The sequence below is a fragment of the Lepeophtheirus salmonis genome, chromosome 14 (assembly GCF_016086655.4).
Source record: "Lepeophtheirus salmonis chromosome 14, UVic_Lsal_1.4, whole genome shotgun sequence".
Taxonomy (NCBI): domain Eukaryota; kingdom Metazoa; phylum Arthropoda; class Copepoda; order Siphonostomatoida; family Caligidae; genus Lepeophtheirus; species Lepeophtheirus salmonis.
In genome coordinates, this window is record NC_052144.2 from 39306720 (window position 1) to 39319555 (window position 12836).

General features: G+C 31.3%; 1 protein-coding gene across 1 annotated transcript in view; it reads right to left on the minus strand.

The window, feature by feature from the left end:
• LOC121129235 (uncharacterized) overlaps positions 1-10731 on the minus strand; it is a 49001-nt gene extending 38270 nt beyond the window's left edge. Inside the window, exon 1 of the mRNA XM_040724945.2 lies at positions 10559-10731. The gene's annotated coding sequence lies outside the window, so the exon portion shown is untranslated. The remainder of the gene's footprint in view (positions 1-10558) is intronic.
• Between the last annotated feature and the right edge of the window lie 2105 nt (positions 10732-12836).

Below are 12836 nucleotides of genomic sequence, written 5' to 3' on the forward strand. Positions count from 1 at the left end.
TTGACTGATGGAGAAGAGGAAATAAAGTGTATATAGAGACGCACACAAGAGTGGTTTGTTTTTCAACTTTTTTCAAATTTCGATGATGGCTAGTGTGGAAAAAGTATGATAATATGTTATGGAAATTATATATACAAATTTTGCATTGTCCTACGATGTCATCTTTAGGTCTCGATCAAATTATGAAAAAAGACAAAAATACTTTACTTTGTAAATTTAAATACTAAAAAGAAATTTTCAGTGTCTTTGCATTGAATAATTTTATGTAATTTGTAAGTTTTTCTTCTAAAATTGTACTATAGAAAAAAAGTTAGGAAAATTTGATGATCTGCGTATAGCACGCATCATTTTTTTTACATTTCCCTATAAGATAAATCTTTTTTTTTTTTGTTATTCTCTCTTATTTTCTCCATAGGGTAGCTTTAAAATATATATATATTTCATAGGTTAGAATAATGTCTATCATAATTAATAAAGGAAAAATAGTTATTAATGCTTAATCCTTATTAGCGAAATAAATAACTTTGCCTCCTCTTAAACTTTGTAGTAGATGTGCTACCTAAAGATGATATCGTGGGGCAATTAAATTTTGCATCGGTTATTTTCTTAAGCATTGGTAATCGAATTTCGAAGGTAGTTGAAAAGCAAACTTCCCTAACGTACAACAATTACACATAATAATATGATGATGACGATGATGTGTACCATATGGTGTGGTAGACCCATGAGGTATATTTATATGTCCGTTTATTTAGTGGAATTTGATTAGGTAGTACTTATATACACCCAATATGTTTTGAGGATTGATTTACCCATCAGGATATGATTTCTCCACAATAGAAATACTTTGCCTCCTCTTTCTCTTTAAATTAATTATATGTATGATAGTGTTTGATAAGAAACCATCTGACAAAAAAATGAGCAAAAGAAATTTGAACAGATGATACTTAAATAAGACAGACAAGGGCAAAGCAAGAAAGTTTTATGATGTGTATGTATTTAAAAATGTGTGATAAGCCGATTGATCGAGAGTTCAGTCTCTAAAAAAGCTATATAACATACTCCTTGTATCTTAGGCCTATACTGGTCCTTAATAGAGGACTTAAAATCCGTCCCATCCCTTTTATGGGTCCTTGAAAAACGTTCCATATGCTATTTATAGTGTTTATAATTTTCTCCAAAGTTGCAGTCCTGAATATTTAGAATTAGATCAACTTGCTTCCGGCGGATGTTCTCAGGACGAGATTTTAAAAGTAAATATCTCCGTCCTCCAATCCTACCTTTCATTGCCTTAGAAGTATTTCCAAACAAAATGATTGAGCAAGCTTCCAGCATTAGTCATGAAGAGAAGAATCCATCATCTATCGCAAGAGGCGAATGTTCGACCGACTTGTTCTTAGAGTTGGCATGGAAAATGTGGATCTAAACGTTATTTTGAAGAATCCATTACCTGATACACGTGAAAAATGGTTGAAGTAAAGGCTAGGAACATCCTGTATTTATACAAACAAGTCTCGAGTAGATCCTAAAGAGAAAATTTGTTATTTTTTTCATGAAGAATTGGAGACCACGTTTCATCTATTCTACAAATGTGTAAAAATTACACAGATCCATGAAATTGAGGGGAAGAGATCTGGATACACTTTGATGTAAGACTAATGTATCTCGCATGGGCTCATTGTAATGTCTTCACAGTATAAGATGGAGTGGCTTATCTCTAAAGTACAAAGTATAATATTGGCAATGAAGCACAAGAACTCCCTTCGTGGCTCTCAGGCAATTGTAACCCTGAAATCCCTCTTCTGCCTTCCTCTCGACATGCACCCAAAAGGTGTAGTCGAGGAAGTTGGGATCAGGGTTGTAGAGGGCCAAAAGTGTCCAAAAAAAAAAAGGAGTTCAAAAGAACTCAAAAGACTCATTCAAGAGTTTTGTAACAGAGAAGATGGGTTTCTTTCATACCTGTTGTCAAAAGTGGCCTTTCCACCCTCACAAGGCTCTTTTCACACACTTTTCCACTCTCTGGGCAGTCTGGTGTGAAACGTCGAGATCTCTTGCAGGGGTCCTTATAGATTTGTTGGAATTGGCGCGGGTTGTTTTCTTTCTCATCTGGGTCTAGTTTGGCCTTTTTAACAGAGCCCTTCTTCCTTTCCAATGTTTCAGACTTACTTACGGCGTAGATTGGGATCCTTGAGACGCCCAACTGCGTGGAGTGTGAGATTGGAAGTTCGTCAATTACGTTCAAGTGCCATTTTCTCGACTTGTATGTAAGCTAGAGGGCTCAGATTTGCTTATTTTTGTAACTAATTGCGTATGCTTTAATATATCGAAATATGAATTAATTTCCATCACTTAAACTTTATTAATGATTGAAATAATAATTGTTCATATTTCAATGGACCACCTGGTATGTCCGATTGATATAGTTAAAGAAAACTTTAAGTATATCTCATTCATGAGAATAATTTATCGCCATTTTCAATTCATGCCCTAACTAGTGTGTTAATCCCTCTTATAAAAATTGATGATGACGTGATTTAGTCAAGATGGGTATATGGGTATTTAAAACTGCTACATCCCTATCAATATCTTGCGTCCCGTCCGGACACATTGTTAAAATTAAAGATAGAATTGATTGGGATCTCAACATTTTGGGACCCATACATCCTAACGTTCCAGAAAATCATTTTTTATAAATATCTGTGATGTAAAAACATTTACCAAGTCTGTCTGTTATGGCCTATGGGCGTTTGTCTGTATAATTAATGAGAAGAAATGAGCGTATTTATTGGTCACAAACACTTGTTAACTATGTACATATATATATTTGTGTACACCTCTCATGTGTGTTGTGTATCCATGTATGTAGTACATTCTAGGGATAAGAAAACTCATCTCCTCCCATGATTCGACCTTCACTTGTAATGATTTTTTAATGTATTAAATTCACAACAGACGTCCTTCCCAAGTTCGTTCTAAATCTTATTACTTATACCATTATTCTTAATATTATCTATATCAATCCATCATTAAGACTATTTAACTTTCTTTGTAATATTGACGCTGAATAATACCTATGTAGTGAATGTTAACTTATAATATTCAGTATAAATATTTAAAATAATGATTGTACTCTTGGCAACGATTGTACAATGTTCACATTTAGATACGGATGAGATTTATTCACTTCATGTAGATTTTTATTATTTACGAGCCCTATAATAAGCACGTTAGATACATGGGTGCTAACCAAATTGAAAATAAAAAGTGAGCGTATTACTCTGGTGTACTTATCCTCTGTGGGAAAAGTTTAAGGACATTCATAAATTTAAAAAAAAACACATTACAGTATCCAAACACATCTTAACACCCATGACATAAATTCCGAGTTTGTGACGTAGTTACCAACATGAAAGTCTTGGTCTTGTTGTTAATATTACATCCTATTATATAAAAATATTTAAAATTCATTTTCGAGTAAAAAATAAAAATATCAATATTAATCAGATTAATTAGTTTCTTCTGGTCTCAATCTTTCAATGTTTTGAACATCTTGTTTTGATTTCCGGCCAAGGGGATCTTGAACTAAACACTACTACATCAAGGATCATCATTATAAAGAATTATACCTAGACACACATCGATTCCATTACTTTAAACCAGTGATTCTCAAAGTGATGTTCCAAATAATCCGAGGGTTCCTTAATAGACCTTCTAAGGATTTGCTAAACACATTTTTTGATCAACATTTTTCATAATTTTTCATGTATAAATAAATAGGGATTTGTCTCCAGTTCTCAAAGTTATCTCTTCAAAAAGTGTTGTCAAATTTCAAATAATTCAAACTTCACCCTTTTTAATTATAATTAAACATAAAATCCGATTCTGTCTTTTATTTTTTTCAGTTACTCTGTATTCATATTGATAAGGCGACCAATATATTTTAATTTCCAAAAAGAAGGACATATGGTCCGATCAGTAGAGGAGGAAGGTTAATATTTTTTTTAGAAATGATACCTTAGACGTTGTTTTCTTTGAAGAAATGTAAGTACATATATTTATAATCTTCATAAAACTCATATAACCGCACATTTCAAAAAAAAATAAAAGGTGAAGTCAAAAGTTTTGAGCGCTTTTCACATTATTTTAACAATAAAATTAACAAAGTTAAGATTATCCTATTTAGATAAAAATAAGAGCCGTTTTGTTTTTTATAACTTTTGTCCACTTTGAAGGCAATTTCATAATTCCGTCATTGAAGAAGTCTTTATTCCTATTGATAAAAAACTTGACCAGCTCATTTTCACAAGCCTCTATTTAGACAATGTTTTGAACCATGAAGAAAATATTATTAATGTTTGAAAAGGTGATTAATACTTGGCACCAGGTCTGGACTATACGACGGGCGCAATAGAACCTCCCATCCAAGCCTATGGATCTTCTGGCCTGTAGTTGAAAATGTGTGTGGCCTGGTTTTGTCTAGATGGAATACACCACTCTTTGTATTGTATATTCTTATTTTCTATTTTAGGCTGTTGTTCTCGTATGTGACCCGTTTTTTATCGCCTGTCAACATACGCTTCAAAAATGGATCCATTTCGTTACGTTTCAAGAATAATAATAAAAACCCCAACAGCTCAAAATAGGGTAATAAGAACTTGTTCGGACTTAAGAGAGTGTTGAGGAAATATTAGAGAGCGAATTAGGAAATAAATAGCAATTACATGCAACTTAAAAATAGATTATGTAACTAAAATAATATATATTATTTAGCTAAATTTATCATTATTAATGGCAATTTCCTAAGGACTTGAAACGCTGATATAAATATTTCTCAATTACCACCTCAATATATGTGACTCATCAACACATACCCAAATTAGAATAAATTTCTCAAATTGAGTCTGGATTAAGTACATTTGTATTCTTTGACGAATTATTATCGTCAATTTCTATGAATAAATTATTTGATCAATCCTTTGCAGACTCTCTAAATTATACTTAAAGTAGTCAAAATTGATCTTTAGAATAAAAGAATGAAAAAATAAAAATAGATTCGAATTCCCCCGTTTGGGTCAATATTAGTTTCTTAATTCAAATAAATGTTTTAAACTATACCTAAAATTCTTGGGTATCGAAACTTATCCCACAAATTTGAACACAAAGCCTATTATTGATTCAAATATGTCAATGAAATATTAGGCTGTATGGAGGTACCAGAAAAGGATTTTCTCCTTTTCTGTTCAAGATTGGTAAATTTCTTGAAGCACCACATTTTTCATCTTTTTGATTTTTGTTTGAGGTTGTTTTTATGTTAATACATCACATGCTTATGTATTTAATCTATAGTCATCTAAAAAAATAAATTTAACTTAAATGAGCTTTTATTCTATAGCATCATATCATAATACATCTCATTTTTGAGAATATATTTGATAAGATCGTTACTCATAGGTCCCCCATAGTTTTATTTGAATTAATAATTATGTACACATATTCATGTATCATTATAGTGCTAACGTATTTTCATGGCTAAATATCAAGAGACTCTATAGTTGAAACGGAAATAACGTTTGGAATATCAACGCTCTATTCATAATTATGAATCTTTCATTGTATAAATATGTATTTGATTTTCGTATTAATAGCCCCAAACGAATATTGAAACTTGTTGACACAACTTTATTTTAATTTTGTATTCACTTTTATTTTTTGTGAGAAGGATTAGTAAATAAATTAGAATATATTGACTGATTGCATAAAAAAATAAAAAGCAGTACCATGTTGGAGGTATATTTATTGTTGTAACGTTAAAGGATATTTTGCATTAATATATAAATAAATGACATTTATACGTCGTTTTTGTTATTCTTGGTTAAAATTGATGTTTTCTTAAAAATTTTTAATAAAAAAAGTGTCTATAAAATGCAACAAATGGTTATTTTATGTTTAAAAAATGATGGAATCATGCTCCAAAATTTCAATGTATACACCAACAATGTTTCACTATGTAATTGATTCGAACCAGGCACAAAATATGTAATAAAATAGGAAAAACAAAGATATATAAACACGGCAACGATTCGAATAGACGAATTGCAAATCACTAGTCCGTAAGTAATTATCATTAGACATGATGGATAATTCCTACTAGAAAAGACTCATGTATTGACCAACAATTATAGTATGAGGCAAGAGCATAACTCCATCATTATTCCAAAGTAAAACAAACATTTAATGCATTTTATAGTAATAAATATAACATATTTTGATTCGAAAAATCAAAGGAAACATCAATTTCAACCAAAAATAAACAACAACGACTTATCAACTTTATTTATTTATATATTAAGGCAAAATATTCGTGAGGCAAAATTACCGGGCACCTATTATATAATTGGGTAATTTATATCAAGAAGGATAGCCTACTACCAAATTGATGACTTTAAATAAATATATTCAATATTTATGTTAAAAAGTAGAGCATGAAATCCATGATGTCTTTCAAATATCCTTAGTTAAAGTCCATATGCTTCGTCTTTCTTTGCATATTTTAAGGATTTGCATGTATAATATTTTCACAAATTGCGAAAACTTATCTATTTAATGTGTCTTCTTCCTTTTTTTCACTTTTTTATGTAACTTATTTCTGTCCATCTTTAAAACAATATATTTAATGTTTTTTTTTTTTTTCTATGAAACTTTCACCAGTTTATTTATATAATCAATAAATAAAAAGTATGTAATTCTAGGAAATGACGAGACAGTTTATTATGTAACCTTGAATAGTAGAGGCTTGAAACCTTGACCTTATGAAGGAGATGGAAATGAGTATTATGGATCGAAGGAGGAGAAAGAAACATTCAAACTCTCTTTAATGGATTTCTTAACAAATGATCCGCCGTAGATTATGGATTCTCATTATTTGTTTGTTAAATAGAATGTAGATCTACAAACATTGAGGGAAAAGCCTTTTCTTGTCCTTCAAACGCCCTTTATGGAGAAACTTTGGAGTTGCTTTTGTTTTCGATTTATTGTATGAACATAATATGAAGATGAGTTAAGAATAAATTATGCAGATAAAATTTGATTTGTACATTAGGACGGTTTGTATTCCAATTTTTTTCGAATTTCGATTACGTTTGGTTCGAAAAAGTTGTTATATAATATGAAAATATCTTATCAAAAATTTCATTGTCCTACGATATCATTTTTAGGTAGCACATCAAGTTCAAAGTTTGAAAGGAGACAAAAGTTCTTCATTTCGTCAATAAAGATTAAATTATTATTTTGCAGTTTTTTAATTATGATTGATATTAGTCTAACCTACAAAAATATTATTAAAGTTTTTTTATAAATCTCCCCTGTGATAGAATAACACGAAAAAAATTGATCTTTCCTTTCTGAAAATTTACATAAATAATGGACACTATTCGCAGATCATGAAATTTTTCTCACTTTTTTTTCATTTTTGTTGCATAAGACAATTTTAGAAAGAAAAAAACTCTTTAAACACTTTTTACAGCAAAAAAAAAGAATATCTATCAAAATTATTTTATAAGTAATCTAAAAATGTATCTATATTAACTAACTAAAGAGTTTTTGTCTTTTTTCATAACTTGATCGAGACGTGCCACCTAAAGATGACCTCGTAGAACAATAAAATTTTGCATATGTAATTTTCATACCATATCACAACTTCAACTCACTTACCATAATCTAAATTCGAAAAAAGTTGAAAAACGAACCGTCTTATATGTACATCCCCATTATATTTTTATTTATTTTTCGAACAATAATCAAATCCTCTAAAGGTTTACTTATAGTTTGTGTTTAGAAAAACTAAGAATTATCATTCTTAGTAAAAGTAATATCAAAATACATTAGAGAAAAGAATATTAAAATAATTGTACAAAGAAAAAATTAACAAAATAAAATAATCCCAAGATGTAAATAATATAGATATGTCGCAATATTAACTAAAAATCCCATGAGGTCAGCCTCACTTCCCTGGCGAAAGCATAAAGATATATCATTCCAAAGAGTAGCCGATCTATAATAAAAACTATGCTTGAAAATGTGTACATACATTTGGTTTTGGGAGGTAGATGGTGTTGTGAGCAGAGAGTCTCGTTTATTGTAGTCTTTATTTTGTATCCAGAGTGGATACACCTTTTCCAAGGACTTAATCAGGTAGTTTCTGGAAGTACTCCAGATCTTAGATCCGTTCATTAAGATCGGGAGGGCATAGAACTTATAAAGTTTTACCATGAACGAATGGTTACAAGTTTTGAAACTTTGATTTAATCTCATAATTTTTTGGAAGACCATATATGATGACCTTCCGTCTATTATTCTCCCTCGCACTCATTTTATCCATAGACACAATTTTTACACATTCAAGTAGCTATTAATAAGTCCTGCGTCAAAAATATATGCAAACTATACTTTAATTGAATCTACAATAGTATTGATATGATCTCTATAGGCCTCATGCATAGTTATGAGAGTTTCTCCAATATATGTATATTCATGCCGGGAGTGACAACATAATAATTGCTCGATCATCGGGAATCAGTAAAACGTTCGTTCGTAAGATTAAAGGGAATTTGGGCCCTGTAAAGGTGATTATGAAGCAACTCCAAAGAAGGTTGATGTCAAAGGACGGAGTGACAGTCCCTGGACGCTAGAATTCGTCCCTAGAATTCATCAAATTGTTAATGAGGACTCAAGGAAGTCCTTCAGGGTGATTGTTCGATAAGTTGGCCCGTAAGAGTCGCTGATCCGGCTTCGCATTTACGAAAAACTTCGTTCCTACTCATGCAGGAGGATTAAGAGCAATGTTCATCTAGACAAAATAGGGCACGCAAAAAGCTTAAAGCACTCCCAAAATCTCCTAAACTATCTGAAGCACCCATTTCATCGTAACATACTCTGGTTTTTCTCGGTCGATACAAACTTTTGCCAGGTCTAGAAGATCAACCGTCAGAACAGGTGGTTGGCCTTCTACCTCAAGAATGTGCCCTTCACCATTTAGATGGAGTTCCCAGACCACGTCATGGTGTTTAGGGTAGTTAGCTCCGAAGGCCACGTCATGCCTCCTCATGTGTTCCCCCAAGGCCTCAGGGTCAACACTGATACCTACCTGGAGGTGCTACAGACCAAGTAAATCCCTGGATCAGCATGGTTGCTAATGGAGTCCTCAATGTTATTTTATTGAATAATGTAATTCAAAATCTATCAAACTTTTAGTATCTGGTTTTATTTTTTTAATTTGATAACTTGTTGGAGAGAAAATTGCGTTTGAAAAACAAAAATCATTTTGTTGGTATAGATAGCTTACGCACCCTGTATAGGGGTGGATTCCTTCCTTTAATAAATATGGGGGAAAAAACATATCATATGTACAACTATAATATAATATCAAAAACTATCTCAAGGATCTTAATAAATCACGGTTTATATATCCGTAAATCAGACGGAGGAAGTAGTTATTGTATCATTACGACTCTGACGATGGTTATTGAATTCATTTCCAATTCAAAAATAAGAGCTTTGGATTCTAATCTTTACTTCTTTAAATGTTGTATATAGATTATAGGCTGTACGTAGATGCAATGTATAATTACGGATGTAGATACATATATGAGAGAAAGAGTGATAAAAGAAACAGAAAAAAAGGGCGTTGTTCCTTTGCAAAGACCACTGATCAAGGCTCATTCTAGTCAACACTACAATGATAAGTGTAGTTCCATTAATGTTACTTACAAACCATGAGCTAGATTTCATCAACAGATTAAGGTCTCGTGTCTATTATTTTATAGATTTTTTTAGCGTGAATAGAATGCAGGGATTAGCCCTTAAATTACTATTTCTATAGACCAATGGTCCCTAACCAGGATTCATGGTTTTCCTTGTGCTTCTTGATACATCATCGAGGGATCCGCGAGATATTACATGAATTTGGTTGAGGATATTTGATTTGCCGAAAGATATAAAAAAAGGCATTCATCAGTGATAAGTAGGTTGGGAATCATTGATACTTATATACTATAAGAATAGTAGAAGGGACAGTGGTCCAATGGGGCTTTGATTTGCCAATATATTAGGTTATCTCAGCATAATAGTTTTCGCCCCTTCTCCTAAAAATAATTATATGAGAACGCTTCATAACGCGCCTCTATAAGTGGTATCAATTGTGTTAAGTTTGGCACCCCACCCAAAATGTACTATAACCCCAAATTGTCTTCTGTCCTCCGCAGAATATTCTAAATCATTTATGTAATGACAACATTGATTGAACACGGGTTTAAATATCTTAAATATATTTTGAATAATCGAATTGAAAAATCATTTATTAGAAAATAAGAAGTATTCAAAAAAATAGTCGTCAAAATAATATGTTTCCAAAAAGAGGGTATTTTTCTTCAAAAGTTATTTGATTATAGTTTGACAAACTTGTAAATTTACTATATTTAAATATTTAACATCTATATTACCTATATATAATTCGAATTTGTACCAAACATACTAAAGTATGAAAAATAATTAATTAATTTACCTTAGACAATTGATACAGTTGAAGCCTCTTTTTGAATTTTTGTACGTTCACACTCTCCCACGTTGATATTATTTATTCATTTCTTACACTTGCTTGTAAACAATATTTAAAATGGTTTTACGATGCAAGGAATTTAACACATAATGTCTCAGAACAAACTGATTACAAAAAAAAACAAATATCTGATACCATTATTATTATTTTTTTAATTTGAGATAATCATCCTCTGTTGGAAAATAAAGTCATGGTAGATAGACTCAAAGCAGGCCCTGTGTAATCCTTGTATGTAGACATTCGCGCTCCTTAAATAAAATGTTAAAAATGGATTTTATTAGATGGTTCTCCATGTATTATGCACTAAACGAAGTTATATGACTCTATTTCAAACAATATTTGACAGTTTTCACTTTTGTACCAAAGTAAATATATTTTTTTAATGATAATCATAAGATTTTTAAAAAATAAATTAGCTTTCTCAGCTGTTGGGAAGGAAAATATGTATTTAATGTCCGTTTCTTAAGACCTTAGGCATGGAATTCCTTACAAAATGTGTTTGTCTATAAAATATTGATGTATTATAAATCCATATTAATTATAATTTCATTTTAAAATTGAATAAGAAATACCTTTTAAATACATAGAAATAGATTGTTGATTTCCCACACTAAAAAAATAAAAACTCTATACATAAATAAGAGGATCAACAAGTTATATGCAGTTTTAAAGTATAAAAGCTACCTTTTTATTCCAGCAAACATTTCATTGACATACAGGTTTTTAAAATCAAATCGGTGAATTTTTCTAAAATCTTTAAATTGTGACTAAAGTCACATTTTTCGGCGGATTTACGAGAAAATTGGCTTTAATTGTACATATGAATATTAAAAAAGAGCTCATTCAATGTAACAGCTAGGACCCAGGCCCAGAAAGAGAAGCAGGCGTTTACTAGGTAGTTCTTTGGGATGTTGGTCATTGTCTCATTGATGGATGCAATCAGAGAGTCCTTGATGGCCTGACATGTTCAATTTGTTTTATATTCAATGTAGCCCCTGACATAATAATCCCTCAGGTTAAGATCCGAACTGCTGGGGGAAGGCCAATGCTCCCTCAGATACTTCAGGGACATGTCTGAGATCATCAGTCTCCGGAAGATATTTCCTTCAGAGAGTCAATGAAGGTTAAGATCATATCAATGCTCCTCAGATACTTCAGGGACATGTCTGAGATCATCAGTCTCCAGAAGATCCTTACGAATCTTTTGAACGGTCCGGATTAGGATACCTGTCATATTTGAGACCTCTCGATTTGAAATATCAATGTTGTTGGGGACAAAAATATTCGTCATGGTGCAACAGCGCTTCTCCTCTGTAAATTCAATCTTCTTTTTATCTGGAGCAGCTGTTGCCATGATGCCCAAAACATCACTAAAGTTTTTTGATACAATAACTTTTCTGCTGGAAAAAGGGGACGCCATCAGACATCTGCATCATAGCAAAATCCCCAGCGTACACAAGGGCTGATTTGATCTGCACGCCCTGTATAGTGTGCTATATACAAGTCGAGAGCAGAGCAATGTTGGCTATGTGCTAGTATTTTTGTTCATTGTTTTTGTAGCTATATACCAGCGTTATTTAGCAATGAGTTGATTCTTATTTATACAATTTTTGATGTTCTTATTCAATAGTTACAATATAGTTTTTTTTTATTAGGGGTTTAACACTATTAAGTAAAAATCAATCAATAAGCATGCAAAAAGTCCTCATACTTTAGTTAGCTATATAATATTCACTATTTAAAATCACACTAAAACAAGTTTATTAGGGGTTACCTATTCTAAAACATCATACCTTTCCGATTAACAGTTCCAAAGGTCAATTCGGAGGTGTTCATTAGGCCGCAGAGTGCTTTATTCCTCCAAAAAAGCAAAAATGTATATTATATATTGATTTTTACAATTTAAGTTTAAATTAACTTATTTTCAAAAATATATTTACTTCAACTGATTTCTTATAATTTTTAAAGCATTTATCTTTTTGAATATATTTGAAATGTTGAAAAAGGGTAAATTCACGAAAACATAAATTTAATGTATTTCATCAGATTCATCGTTTACTGTATCAATATAAATATTGATTTAGTATCTGCCAATAATTATGTTTATTTACTTTAGAATTATATTTTCGAAGGTGAGATACTAAGGGGTGACTGCTTATCAGAAGATGGTGAATCTGATCTGTAATTCTTGATGATTTTCTTCTGTGATTAATTCTCGAATTTC